This window comes from Typha latifolia, chromosome 2 (assembly GCF_019914945.1).
Source record: "Typha latifolia isolate L0001 chromosome 2, TyphaL0001v2, whole genome shotgun sequence".
In the NCBI taxonomy this organism is placed as follows: Eukaryota; Viridiplantae; Streptophyta; class Magnoliopsida; order Poales; family Typhaceae; genus Typha; species Typha latifolia.
In genome coordinates this window covers 7,494,639-7,509,199 of record NC_133087.1, presented here as the reverse complement: position 1 = coordinate 7,509,199, position 14,561 = coordinate 7,494,639, and positions in this window count along the sequence as shown.

Below are 14,561 nucleotides of genomic sequence, written 5' to 3'. Positions count from 1 at the left end.
TAGATTAATTATCCGTGGATCACCTAATCAAATATGAGTATTTTTGTCCTCCAAAGTACAATTTTCTAGCTGAATTCTCTAAATTTGTCCAATATCGTTAAGCATATCACAGCAGATTGAGTTGATGTCACACAGTAATGTAAATCACAACCCAAAGTCATTAATTTTCCTCTAAATCTTCTACACCAACCTGAATGGGATGTATTATGAATGACTTGCTATATTATTTGGCGAACCTGAATTTGATACCAAATTGAAATTCCCACCACCAAATACAAGTGGTTATTACATGACTGATTTGTTAATATTTTCACATAGTATTTAAGATAGAAGCCAAATTTTATTAAAAAATAATCTAAGCAAAGAATATCTAAAGTATCATAGGCCGCAATAAACCTCTAAAATACATGTCTATATCAAAACCAAAAGTATAAAATATCAATGCAGGGGTAACATAACTAAACAAATTTAATAAAAAAAGAAGGCTAAACTAAAATCTAACTAATTTTCACCGGCTCCTCTATGATCTCAATGTTGTTTATTGATCTAAAAATATGTTCCACTAAATTATGGTGAACATAAATCTCAGCAAATATACACATCTGCAATCTAAACACAGTGTAACACATAATGCAACAACAATATATCATGCTTAGATGATAATATACTAAGCTCATAAATATAATCATGGTTTATTATTTTAATAATGAAAGATAAATCATATATCACATCATATGCTCTCCTAGAGCTTCAAAATTATAACATTGCATGCTTTCCCAATGCCCTAATAGCAAACATCACATACCTTTTCAGAGCATAAACATAATAACATTACATGCTCTCTCAAAGCATTAAATAATGAGGAGGGATCAAAACCTAGTGCTAATATTACCTATATATGTATGACAATACTACGTATGACAAGTTATCTATAACCATTAGACTAAGAACCTTGACCGTAAGTCTATACTCATTTCACCACCATTGCATTGTGTGTGCGTACACGAGCCCCCAACTAAGAAAAGGTGCTCTAACCCTACTCATTGAGTATAGTTAGAGTTATAAAGCTTATCTCACGACTCACAATCATCATTTTTAATATCATCAAGTGTTGGGCGTCCATGTTTGGTAGTAATGATGCCTAGTCAAACTCGATGTATAATTTACCTAATTGTCCTTTTAGGATTAACAACCTCAAGTATAAGTCGATATTTATACACACACACGTACACTCTCCCTAACCCTGGCTAAGTGTGTAAAAGGATGTTGTTGAGATGAAATCTAATTACTTAGTATTACGTGCAAGTAGTGCAGTATCTAATATCATATATGACAAGATCGACATATTTAAAGTGCATACAATATATAAAGTATGTATTCTATCATCATAAAATAACAACTCATAAATGCTAACAATAAAAGATGCATAATTATGAATGTCACAATATTTTTACAATGTTAAGATAATAGCATCATCACATTATAACTACAGGACCTTTGGATTACAAAGGATTCACTTACCGGGAATCACTTCGTAGTCATTTAGCTTCTCTTGTATCTCTGTGATTTTCTTGGTACAATAACATATCTATCAAAATAATAAATTTAACAAAACATGGTGGTTATGTCTACTTGGATCTAACTAGCCAATCAAGTTAGGCATCATTGTTATAAGTTTTGAGTAGGTCTAGTTGAGATCCTTAAAATATTATGATAATATTATTGCTAATGTAAGGAGTTACTAAGTGTATATAATACTAATATAATCCTCGATAGCTTTGCATGCAAAAGACAATAAATTTTTATATCCTCCATCATAGTCAACTTAGTATAAATTATAAACAAAAGAATTACTATTTTTTGATAATCTATATTTATATCTCAGTTTAATGGTGCAACAACTGAAATTTTTTTTTATATATTTCAGTACTCTTTGCCCCTCTATCTCCCCCCTCCCCCTTCCCTCTCCCTCCTCTCTATCTTTTCTAATTGTATTCGGAGAGGACTTACCACCAGATGGTGGGTGAGAAATTTTTCTAACCTTAAAAGTATTCAAGTTATTTGATCTCATGCTCTCTCTCTTTCTCCCATCCTTTAAATCATTTAGCCGTCGCCCTCAACCCTTCTCATTTTTCTTCGACAATGTGTTTGTCACGCCGAGTTTGTAACCTGAGCACCCTTGGACCCCGTTGAACCTCTTGCAACTTGTCGATCCCTTAACATACGAGGAGCATCTTGAGACATTGGAGGAACAAGATAACTAAAGAGCAATTGCAATAGTTAGATACACTTCAAGCAAATAGCTCCTTTGTAATGTAAAGGTAATGTAGACATACTATGATGATGCTAGCATTCAAGTAGTGTAATAATATTTAAACATTCATTTTCATGATTTTATAATGAGTATTTATGTGTTATTACTTCATGATAATTAAATACATACTTCATACAAATATGCATTTCAAGTACGTTGATCATACCATGTATGATGTTAAACCATGCATACGTATTACCAAGTAGTTAGATCTTGTCTAAGTAGTATCATTTTACTCACTTAGCTAAGATTAACGGTAGAGTGTATATATAGTATTTATATAAATGTTGGTCTACGCCTAAGATTGTTATTCTTGAGAGGACAACTATTTGTCGGGTTTGCATAAGCATGAATATTGCTCTAGTGATACGTAATGTCCTAGGATTAGGGCATCTTTCAAGCTACGGGCTCATGATTTCCCACATAGGATGCAGAGAAGAGTGTGAGGATGGGCTAACGATTGAGAACCTTAGTCTAATAGCCACAAATAACTGGTTATGTGCAAAGTCACTAGGCATATGCAGGCAATATAACCGCTAGATGTCTATCTCCTTTCATTGTTTAATACTCTGGGAGAGCATGTGATGTTATTATTTATTATAATTTTGAGGCACCTCGGAGAGCATATGATGATGTGATTATCTTGAAGCTTCAAGAGAGTATATTGATGTATGATCTCACTTTCATATTTAAATGATGAACTATCGCTATTGTAATTACAATTTATTATTTTATCCTTTAAGTGTGACCTATATATCCTGTTGCATTATGTATTATACTGTTTTTAGATTGTAGTGGTGTATGTCACGCCCCACTTGGAGTAATGATGCGTCATGTAACTCAAGAAATTATAATTTCGAGAGAAATGAGTCAATAATAACAAAATTTATTATAACTAAAATAAAGTCAATAATTCTAATTTAAATAATAATTCAACTAAAGTAATGTCCAAATAATTTATAAGGTTTAACAACCATTAATCTGACAATAATAACATTTTAAATAAACTAAAACTAATCCATATACTCTTATGTGGAGGATTTCATTCTTGAGCTTGATCTCCAGATTCTAATTTTAAAATATTTTGATCTGTTCTTGAAAAAAGGAAGATGTTTAGTGAGCTCGATGCTCAACAAATAATGCCACTATATTCATAGATATGTCTAATGATAGAAAAATCACTAATTAATATATATAATATAGTGTATAAATGGATCATAACTCATATATGACCTTTTCTCAAACTAGTACATCGTTTTTGGATTTTCCAATGCTATTCATAACAAACTGGATAAATTATGAATATTAAATTAACTTGCATATCTGAATAAATCACTCTAAAAATAGAATTTATATTGAAATCAATATCTTGGATATCATCAAAATAATAAAAATATCATATTCTCCTTATTGGGTACTCTAACCCGTGGCCCCATCTCACTACTAGTTATTATTAATGTCCGCAACTTTTTAGATAGCTGATCCATCTAGAGCCATAGTGACTTCCTTTGTAGTGCCCTAGTAATTTTTTGAGTAGTTCTTGAGTAAGATTGAAGTCGATGAAAATTCGATGATCTTTTCCCTAATCCAATGAGAGTTAATTGGTATCACGTCGTAATTTTATATTCTAAGAATTTTTTTCCTAGACTTATCTTTTGAATTGGGTTTCGGATATACTTTCACCAGTATAAGTCATACTGAGTCATTCTATTATGAAGTTATGACCATTTAACATTTAGATTCTTAATTTTACAAAAGAGTTTATTATGCATAAACTAAATTAATTGGTAGATGTCAACACCTCTTGAAACAAATGATTTTGAACTTATAAAATACAATATGATAAGCACGGAACGTTCCCTTCAATATCTAGATCGGTTGCAGAAAAATAGTTCACATAACTAAGGAAAAATATTCATCAAATATTCTCGCATAGTCAGAAAATTATAAAATTAGGGTGGTCGATCCGTAACTTCCTGACTTACGTTTTTTATATTTATGCCCTTCACAGATTCGAACTACAACTGGGGAGAAAATATGCAAGAGTAGGGTGGTGGTGACAGGTAGAGATGATGATAGGGTTATGGATGATAATGTAGATGAGGCTAGATGGTTGATGTAGTTTAAGAGATAAGGATGAAGGGGGAGAACTGGGTGAGATCCCAAGGAGGAGGGAGGAATCAACAAACGAATGTGGCAGGTTGGTGAAGAGGGAGGAGGGAGATTAGGGTAGAGAGACTAGAGAGAGGATAGAGGAAGATAAAAACTAATATTCATTCATCATAATAATTTTGATTGTCATCCACACATTTTAAGAGGCTAACCAACAAGCCAAAATAATAATTATTAACCCTAATAATAGTGGACTCTCGCCGATCGCGTTCGAATAGGGTCGACTGCGTTCGAACGCACAAAATACGTTCTCTATGGATGTGAGCCCTCAACTCTATATTTTATTTATTTGAAAAAATAAGATAAGTATTGAATAATCAAATCTATCAGAGTATCTAAAAGATTCATTCTTATATTATCTTTCTGATTTTTAATAATTTACTCTAGTAATAAATTAATAAAGCATTTGACGTGAAAGTCATGATGTCACTATTTTGTAAAACCAATAAAACTCACGTATAGAACATTTAAGCATTCTTTTAATAGATTTTATCTAATTAAAAAATTACTACTAGTTTTCTAAATTGATAAAAGAAAATATAAACAAGAAAACCTGTCTCTCACGCTTATTCCAACAATTTAACTACCGACGCAATCTTCTTCTTTAATCTTTTTTTCTTCTCTCTCTTAAACCCTTAGCCTTAGGCTAGCCTTTAGTCTGCTGCTACTACAGTGTTGAGCGTACTATAGCAACAACTTTTTTTCCTTCTTTTTTTCCTCCTATCTTTTTCTTCTTCTTTTCTTGTTCTTGTTCTTCTCTTCTTCCTTCTTCAACGTCGTCGCTAGCTCCGCCAGCATTGGAGTCCATTACAGCTGTAGTACTCTCTCTCTCTCTCTCTGCCCCCTCCCCTCGAACTCGAATAAGGCCAATTGTAAAAAAAAAAGAATTATAATTTCTAATACCGGAAGAAAAGAGGTAATGCTTATATAAACTATTGTAATATTTAATTAAATAATAGTATAAGGAGTAATAATTACATTTTATATAATATAAAAATAATATTAAAATATTAAAGAGTATGAATGTTATATTATGAATCGGTGATGCTTTATATAAATCACCAAATACCTTTCATGGGATTTAAAGTAGTAGTAGTATTTATCTATAATTGCAATATTTATATTAGAAGTGCAAACTAAATTCTTTATATACCCGCACTACATGGTTATAAAGAGAAACCTTCTCACATTTCCTAGCATCCCTACATTACAGGCAAATAAAATTGATTCTAAATTTTCTCCGCCCCAACATAATACCATCTTTACACTTACTCTTACAAACTTTCCTACACTGGCATCACTTACCTACATTTCTGAGTACCTATACATGAAAATTACATCATTTCTCTTCCGTAAAAAAAGTAAATTCACATTCCTGCATCACCAAACCAAGTTGCCCGCATCACCCACAACCCATTCAACAACCTCGCCACCGTTGTAGTTGTCTTGTCGAAATTATCATCATCCCTGGATCTCAATCATTGCACACGATCAATGACATTTGAAATACCCTATATTTAGTTACGGCTAGTGCATTGCAGTTGATAGTTATCTCTTTACAGTTATTGCAATCATTGCCCATTAAACTCTTTGAAGTCTTTCTCCTTTTGATTGTTTTGCTCTTGCAATGCTTGAAGCTTGAATAACCCAACCAAAGTCACAAGAAAATGCCAAGTTGAAGCAAGTAAATGAACTATTGATTTTTATTATATTGCATATTTTTTGTTGAATTTGTGAAATAAGGCTATGTGGAAAGATGCAGACTTTTTCTCATAATGCAGGGTTATAACCTTGCACTGTAACATCCCATAGAAAAAAAAATAAAAGCGAGCGCACGTGCTAGGCACATGCACTACTTTACTCTTTCTCCCCTCTTTGTCTTCTCACTGCTTTACTCTTTCTCCCCCCTCTATCTTCTCTATTTTCTCTCTTTTCTCCCCTACAGCTCTCTCTTTCCCCCTTTCTCTTCTCGATGCGTTGAAGTGCCGCTGGAGCTCGCCGACCCTGTGCCTGCACCGCCAGTGAATCCTCTACAACTTTGTAAAGCTAATTAGTGTTTAATTTATTTTTTAACCTTCCCCTATTCCTTTTTCCTCCTTTCAGTACTGCTGGTTGACCGACCAACCGGTAGCCTCGTGCCTTCTTGCACCACCCGAAAGCTTTCCTTCGTCATCCCCATACTGTTGGTGCCCCTTATGGATTGTCCGTGCTCTAGTGGAGGCTACACGTGGCAGCCTCCCCTCATTCGCTTTCGATCCATTTTTCGTCCGTCCCTACCAACATCACCCTTCCTTGATCAGTGGGAAACCTTACCTCCTCGCATGGATGCTCTCAGTGGCCTCTAGTAGTGCCCTCATGGTCAAAGTTGTCGAGTGGCTTCTCACTTTGGTCGCCAGCCTTGGTGATGGATTTTCTTGTTGTTGGCCACCTCGGCCAGCCATGCGCCATCTTGTGTGGTTTGTGTGTGTGTGAGAGAGTTTTCTACGCGATCGGCCTAACCCAAGTCTGGCTTGGGTTGGGTGTAGCTAGCCCAATGTCTAGTGGGCTGGGCTACTATTAGCCTAGCCCAAGTTGGGTGCGGCATAGGCCATGGTGTGGTGGATTGCGCTGCGGCCCAGCCCAAGTGGCTTGTTTGACTTATTTTGAGTTTGGGCTTTAGGCCCAACTTTGGTGAGTTTTATAGTGGTCTTTTGGTTGGTTGCATTCCTACCCATTGCTTTAGGCCTTGGGCTGATCGAAGTAGATTAATTGTTCTTTAATCTATTTTAATTTACATTAATTTTTTAAGTCAATTAAATTAAACTTGAGCCTTAATATTAATCATATTTAGAAGATATCATTGTTAATTATAATAATTATTATAAATCAAGATTATTAAATAAGACTATGTATGAGAGTGCCACTACTAGTTGCTTACCGGCATTAATTAGTAGATTAATAATTTGAGATAAATTATTTTAATTACTTTTAATAATGTCTTAGACCTTGGTACAGCTATACTAACTCTACCTAATTAATAAATATAAAAATTATTAGATGAATTTACCCAAGCCTATAGTAAATGTCAGCAAGAGTATTTAATTAAACTGTGATAGAAATCTTATGCTTATATTTTTATTACTCTATTATTGAGGTGAATTTTATACCAAGCAAGGATGAGCTTATGACACAGTTGCAATTAGTTATCTAGGAAGCAATATTAGGCAAGTAAAACTTTCATATCCTAGGAGTAGATTAGAGAATGCAATGCCTTACTTTATGGCATCATCACATTAATATCACACAAATGCAAATATTTATTTATTATTATTAATGCTAGTAATACATGTTAACTTACATATTTTATGACATAATTACACTTATCATAACTCATGGGGTGATGAGTGGGGGAGAGAAAGGGTAGATGAGGATGGAACGCAACACCCGTTCAGCTAACCGCAAATGTGGACATGCGTATGATTATGTATGATATCATATAATATATGATAATGATGTGTATTCCATTATGCTTATTTGTGCTATATAATATCATGCTACCATCACATATTTACTATCAAAAAGAGAGTGACTTCTAAGTTTTGACAATACTCGACACCTCTCGAACTAAGGAAAGGGACGGGGGATATTATTAAATTTATATATTAAGGCTTACGCTTGAGGTTCCAATATATTGATCCTCGATAATTAAGCAGTCATTTCATTGGGCGATTTATTATCGATCGATGAGAGTTAAACTCTTTAGGGTATTTAAGTTAGAGAGCGAAGGATATGATGATATAGACCTAGTGGTACCCAATATCGCAGGGTTAGGGCATCCTTAAGTGATAGACTCATAATTTTTCATACGATAGTGCACTGGTATAGAGTTGAGGGCTCAGATGGTAGTATCGATGTGCAATATTAACTCATATGATAGGCTTACGACTGAGATCCTCAATCTATGATGATAGACTATTAGTCATGTTGTTCACTTGGCAATGGGTGGGCGAGTTACCACTATGATCTATCCTCTTTTGGGGGTGTTTGTATGGCAGAGGTTGAGTGCTGATGCGGCTTTTGAGCATGGCTCTACATGAGCCTAAGTTAAAAACTTAATAGTCTGAACTGATACATATCTTATTATATCGTGTTGACATGGCCTATGAGTAGAGCTCTATGAGAGCTTGAGTTTGAGGACATGATAGCCGTATTGATGCATGTTATGTTATAAATTGCTAATGCATATGCGCATTAAATATGAATATAATGAGTATATGGTATTGATGCATTGATTATGATCATCATAGACATATTAATATTTATCACATTGTTGTATCTTTTTTTTACACTATTTTTAGACTATAGAAGTGGATATTTGTTGAGTTTTATGCTTACCACTTTTTAGTACAAATATTTTTAGATTTATAAATGAGCTTGAGTTTGTAGAGAAGTTGGTGAAGATTTGTTTAATAATATATTTTATTTATTTATTTATTTAAATTAAGCTAGAGGGCTTGTAGCCCCTATATGGACATTTTTATCTATTTATGAATATATATTTTTGGGCTTTTTGTGACTTATGGTGTTGTAAGCTTTTTTTTATCTGTATTATTTATTAAAATACTAGGCTTTTTTTTGTTTATTATGTAGAAATATAGATCAGCAAGTCACATGAAAATTACATGGGTTTCACCCACTTGCGGGGCACATGTGTTTAGTGGAAAGTGTTACTACATTTTTTCAGAGCCCATGTTTCACCAAATAATTCGACGAGCTTTCTAAAATAATATCCATATGAGTTGCGTGTAGGAAAACTTAGAGACTGCACATAACTGGATGTGATTTACGTTAGCGACATCTATGTTTTACTTTTTAAATTCATAAGGTGATTGAATAACTTAGAAATTTTTTGTTGGTAAGCTTAATATGGTGTCATGTATTTAAATCGGGTAATTTGCTTGCTAACTATGTTACCACTAGGGAAGCATATGTGTAATGGGCAAGAAAGTAAAAGTGAATCATTTATATTTCGTCTTTCATGCGCAGTGATTTATGTAAAAAATGATATCGAGCTTTATGCTGAGATCTAATAATTGTTTTAAAAAAATTGTGAATTAATAATGTTTACATTTGCTCTTCATATGTGTTGCTATTATGAGTTCCTCAATAGGGTGACGACCTTACTCTATACTAATTCTATTCTATAATAAGTGGATCTAATTACCTCGTGTTAGTGTGATGCGTAATTGGGGTTCGATGAGTAGATTAGCAACCAGATTCTTGAGTTCCGTTGATAAAATTATTATTTCATTTGTCATATCATGTATCTAAACCTTGTTATGTTTTGATGCATTTACTTTTTTTAATTGGAGGTTTAGTGAGTATCTCAATTATTGAGTTGTGCGAATTATCTTGTTTGTGGGATGAGTTGATCGGAGTAAAAGAAATTAGGTGGTAAATTGATTGTTGGCACAAATGTCAATTGTCTAATATTTCATGGTGCACCATATTTATTTTAGCGATGCCTTCTAAATTTGTTTTATTTTATTTTTCTTAAAAAAATTGTGTAATTCATTTGAATAATCATGGAGGTGAATGAAGATTGATATCATAAGTTTGATCTTTCATTTAGAGACTTAGTTATCTCAGAATTATGTGACTGCTAGTGAATTTTCATTTTGTTAGTGGTGATAGAGTTACTTTACAGATTCTTATATGGCTAATGACTATAGTAGTGGACATAGAGATCATAATAGAAAATTAATACCATTACGCTATTAATTTTGGGAATGCTTAGGTTATTGGAGTAATACCGTGTGGAAAATTAAGAGTTTAGAAATAACATGAGCGATGATATATATGCAAGTTTTAATCTTGGTGAAGTGAAACTTTTTGATTTAAGTGCTCATTGTATGTTGTTATCTTATTATAAGGCCATCATTTTATTATTAGTGTACCCTTCTTTCTTAATTCATTGTAGTTAGTAGAATCTTTCTTTTGTTGAAAGTTTAGTGGACTGTTATTTAAAAGTTTTACAATATTGAGGACATGTTAAAAGTAATTTGATGTTGTTAGTAGGCAGATAGATAGAAGCAAGTTAGAAAAGTGGAAATCAAGGTTTGCAAATAGTTTGATCACTTGAAGCGTGGAGGGAAATGTACAATTTTATTTTATGACATTAATTTTGGATGGTAGTGAGTGACTGCAGCTCCTTGTGATATCTAGTTGGTTTGATACTCTGGGTCCTTAGATTTTATCCCTAGTAGATGATTAAGTATGTTTGATTAGTAGAGTTCGAGTTGGATCTTATATCCAAAGTTTAGTTTAATAACTTGTGGCGTAGTATCTCAAGCTAGGGAGCGATTTTTCAATTAAGGTCCTAGTTTAGAGAGTTTATAATTTTTGTTCGTATCCTTGAGGTCATCTATAGCCTAAGAATCAAATTTTTGGTATATTTAATTTTTGCCTTTTGTCCTAAACAGTGTGTTAATAGTGATAAGCTGGTTAAATCTTCAACTCGAGACGTCAGTTATTAAGACTCTGATTTTGGATTTTGTCGATCAATCTAGCATCGGTTGTGGTATACCTTTTAATTTCGAGGACAAAATTTTCTTTTTAGCGAGGGTATTGTAACAACCCGCAAAAAAATTTAAAAAGTAAAAAAAATCTAAAGCGTGCGCACAAGTGCTCTTTTACTTTTTCACCCTTTTTCTCTTAAAAACTGAAATTTACGTGAATACTTAGGTATGCTCTTATACCAATTAAAAAATATAAGAAATGCATTAGGAGATGAGATCTATCACACGCTATCGATAATAATATGGAAATATAAAGCATGAAAAAGATGATTGCAAAAGCAAAAGTTTTTACGTGGAAATACCCAAAATTGGGTAAAAAACTACAAAACCAAACTTGGATCGAAACCAATCACTAAACCTATAGCAGTTAACAAGAAGCTTACAGATCACCTATCGATTCCCACGACTCAATCTATACCAACCTTACTCACTAGATCCCGCGACACACTGCTTCTCGTGACCCTAATCCTTCCGTCTTAGTGACCCTAATCCTTTTATCTCAGTGACCCTCGAGACGTAATTCTTCTAAGTCGAATGTAGATGCATTGAGATGAGAACGATTAAACACGTTCCACCTAAAGCTGAGAATTAATCTCTAATGGCCTCCAAAAGATGATCTCAATATCATGTATGACGAGCTTTTCTAAAATATGATCTCTAATTTAATACTTGACAGCAATCAATCCTAAGGTTAGATTAAACCCTTTTATATTCTTAGAGATAAAATAAATATCTCTTAGAGATAAAATAAATCTAAGTCAAATCAGGTGTCATCTAACTCCAGAAATCGCAAATTACATCAGTGTGTTTGAACGCGGCTCGAGTGTGTTCGAATACGATGACTTGAAGTGTGAACACGCTTCGAACGACCAAATATGAACCTCTGTATATGTGAACGCCACCACTATATATGTGAACCTGCAAGGTATGTTCGATCGACCAAAACAAGCTCTTTGTATGTGTGAACACATGGTGTGAACAGCTAAAGAGTGCGTTCGAAAGGGACCAGAGTGCGTTCGAACACCCTGTTCAAAAGGCAGACTAAATAGTTAGATGTAGAGTGTCTGTTTCTATGACTTTAAGTAAAATTTCATACTTCTTCAACCATCATGATATCGTTTAAGCACTTCAATAATAATTCTAAAATTATTTTGAATACTTTGAATTTAAAATTAATCTTCCACTTCAATATTCTTCATCAAATATCTCATACATTATGTATATGCTCCGACATGAAATCTAGACACATTACATGAATATAAATTATGTTTTAAAATATAATTTATTACCTATATAAGTACAAATAAATCTAACAATCTCTTCCTTTGACAATTTGTGACAACATGATTTTCTAAAACACAAAGTATCCACGTATAACAATGTATACATCATAATAAAGCATAGCACGAGTTTTATTTTTTTACTATCAAATATTCCGCACAACTTCAACCCTCATATCAAGTGAAATACATATGAGATTATAAAAACAAATTAAGCAATCAATATCAATCGAAATGACTAACTATTATATATCACTCTCCCACTTAGAGATAATATACCAAATGGTAACACAAATGACTATAAATCTAATCATAACTCTATAATAAGACTACTTCATGTCATAATAATTACTCTTATTCAATAAGTGCATTAAAGTTTTTAATTTTCTCATGTTTTTATTTTTAAAGAAAGTCAACTACAATCCAAAATAAAAACAAAAATCAGAAACCATAAACAAAAACAAAATCCTAAAACTCACAAATTATCAACCAATCCAAAAAATATCTAAAACTTAAAAATATGATATATATACACAAAAACATATAGCTATGGAATATCAATAAGCAATCAAACTCTCTCTAGCTAGCATATCCCACTAAGAGATCACTCAAAAGCACCACCTCGAAGAGGTGTCAAAATATATTTTTGCCTAACCCAAACTTGCTTAGTTTTCAGTCCATAATAAAAGAACATATTTAGGTTTTTGCAAAAACTTACAATGTGACCTAATATATCATTTAAGTCAACAATGATGACAAATAGGAATATAAATTCTACCATTTGATCCATTCCTATATGTTACACTTATTATATTTCTTAACATTTGTCTTATAATTAATATGAGAAGTATTAATGTAATGACAAGATGATTGAACAAAAGAAGAAGAATATACATTACATTGCACTTTTGGAGTAGAGGTATTTGATCCTTTAGCATCTATCCTAACTCTTCCTTCTCTTTTCCCTTCCTTTGTGCTCTAAGGAGTTCGTTCAAATTTTTGGACCCTACATAAAATTTATCAAATGAGATCTTAGCGCTTTTTTTAATTTGATCTCAAGAACCTTAACCTTTTTAGATAAACTTTCTCTAAATGAAACTTTCTCATGCAAATTAACCTCCAAAAATTTAATTTTATCATATAAAGAAGAATTTTTAGAAATTAAAGAGTTTGAGATTAAAATAGTGTTATCCAATTTTTTTTTTTTTTGGAGCTTTAGGTTTTCTTCTTTGAGACACAACATATCTTTCAACATTTTCACATGATTCTCTGTCATCTTAGCTTTTTCTTCTTTCGCCAATTTGAGTTGTCCTACAAGTAGATTAATCTTTTTGCTTTTGTAAAATTTATTGTAAACTCTTTGTAATTCTGAATTATCTTCATTATCTGTCATATATGGATCTTGTTCATCTGCACTCAAAGATTTATTAGAAAGTTCGACAGATAACAAAGAAGTAGTGAAAGTGATATAATTTTCTTTTTCGGATTCAGAGTCATTATCATCAGTATCATCCCAAATGGCCTACAAAGTCTTACCTTTTTCTTAAAGTGATTATGGCATTCATGAGTGATATGCCCATAACCTTGGCATTCATAACATTGAATTACTCTTTCTTGATAATTGCTTCTAGGTCTTCTCCTTTCATATTTAGAATTTTTGAATAAAACTTAATTAATTTCATAAAGAGCCTCATCAGTTCAATGGCAATATCATTATACCAATTGAAAAATGTAGGAAACGCACTAAGAGATGAGATCTATTAACACGCTATCGATAATAATATGCGGAAAATAAAGCGTGAAAAAGACGATGGCAAACACAAAAGTTTAGTGATCAATGATGGTGAGGAGGGATTTTAAAGTTGGAGGCGGCTACAAGCATTTGGGAATTAGGAGAGATTAGAGATGGAGAGGGTAGGGCTAGGATGAGTTGGGTTTGGGTATTTATATAAGCAAATAAATGGATATCCATTATCCGAATCCATATCTGATAAATTAGCTATACCCATATCCGTATCTGGATCCGAATTTTTTCTAAAAGACTATCTGTATACATATCTGAATTAGGATCGGGTACCGGGTGTAACAACCCAAAAAAAAACACTTCTTCACTACATGGCACGATAGCTTCGTGCCATTAGTGGTAGCTGGGGAATGCGCCACGCGCCCCAAGCATCGGCCTGGCCAACTTGGTCGGGCCAGCTGGCGTGGTAGGCCCCGTCGCCGTCGTCGCGACCT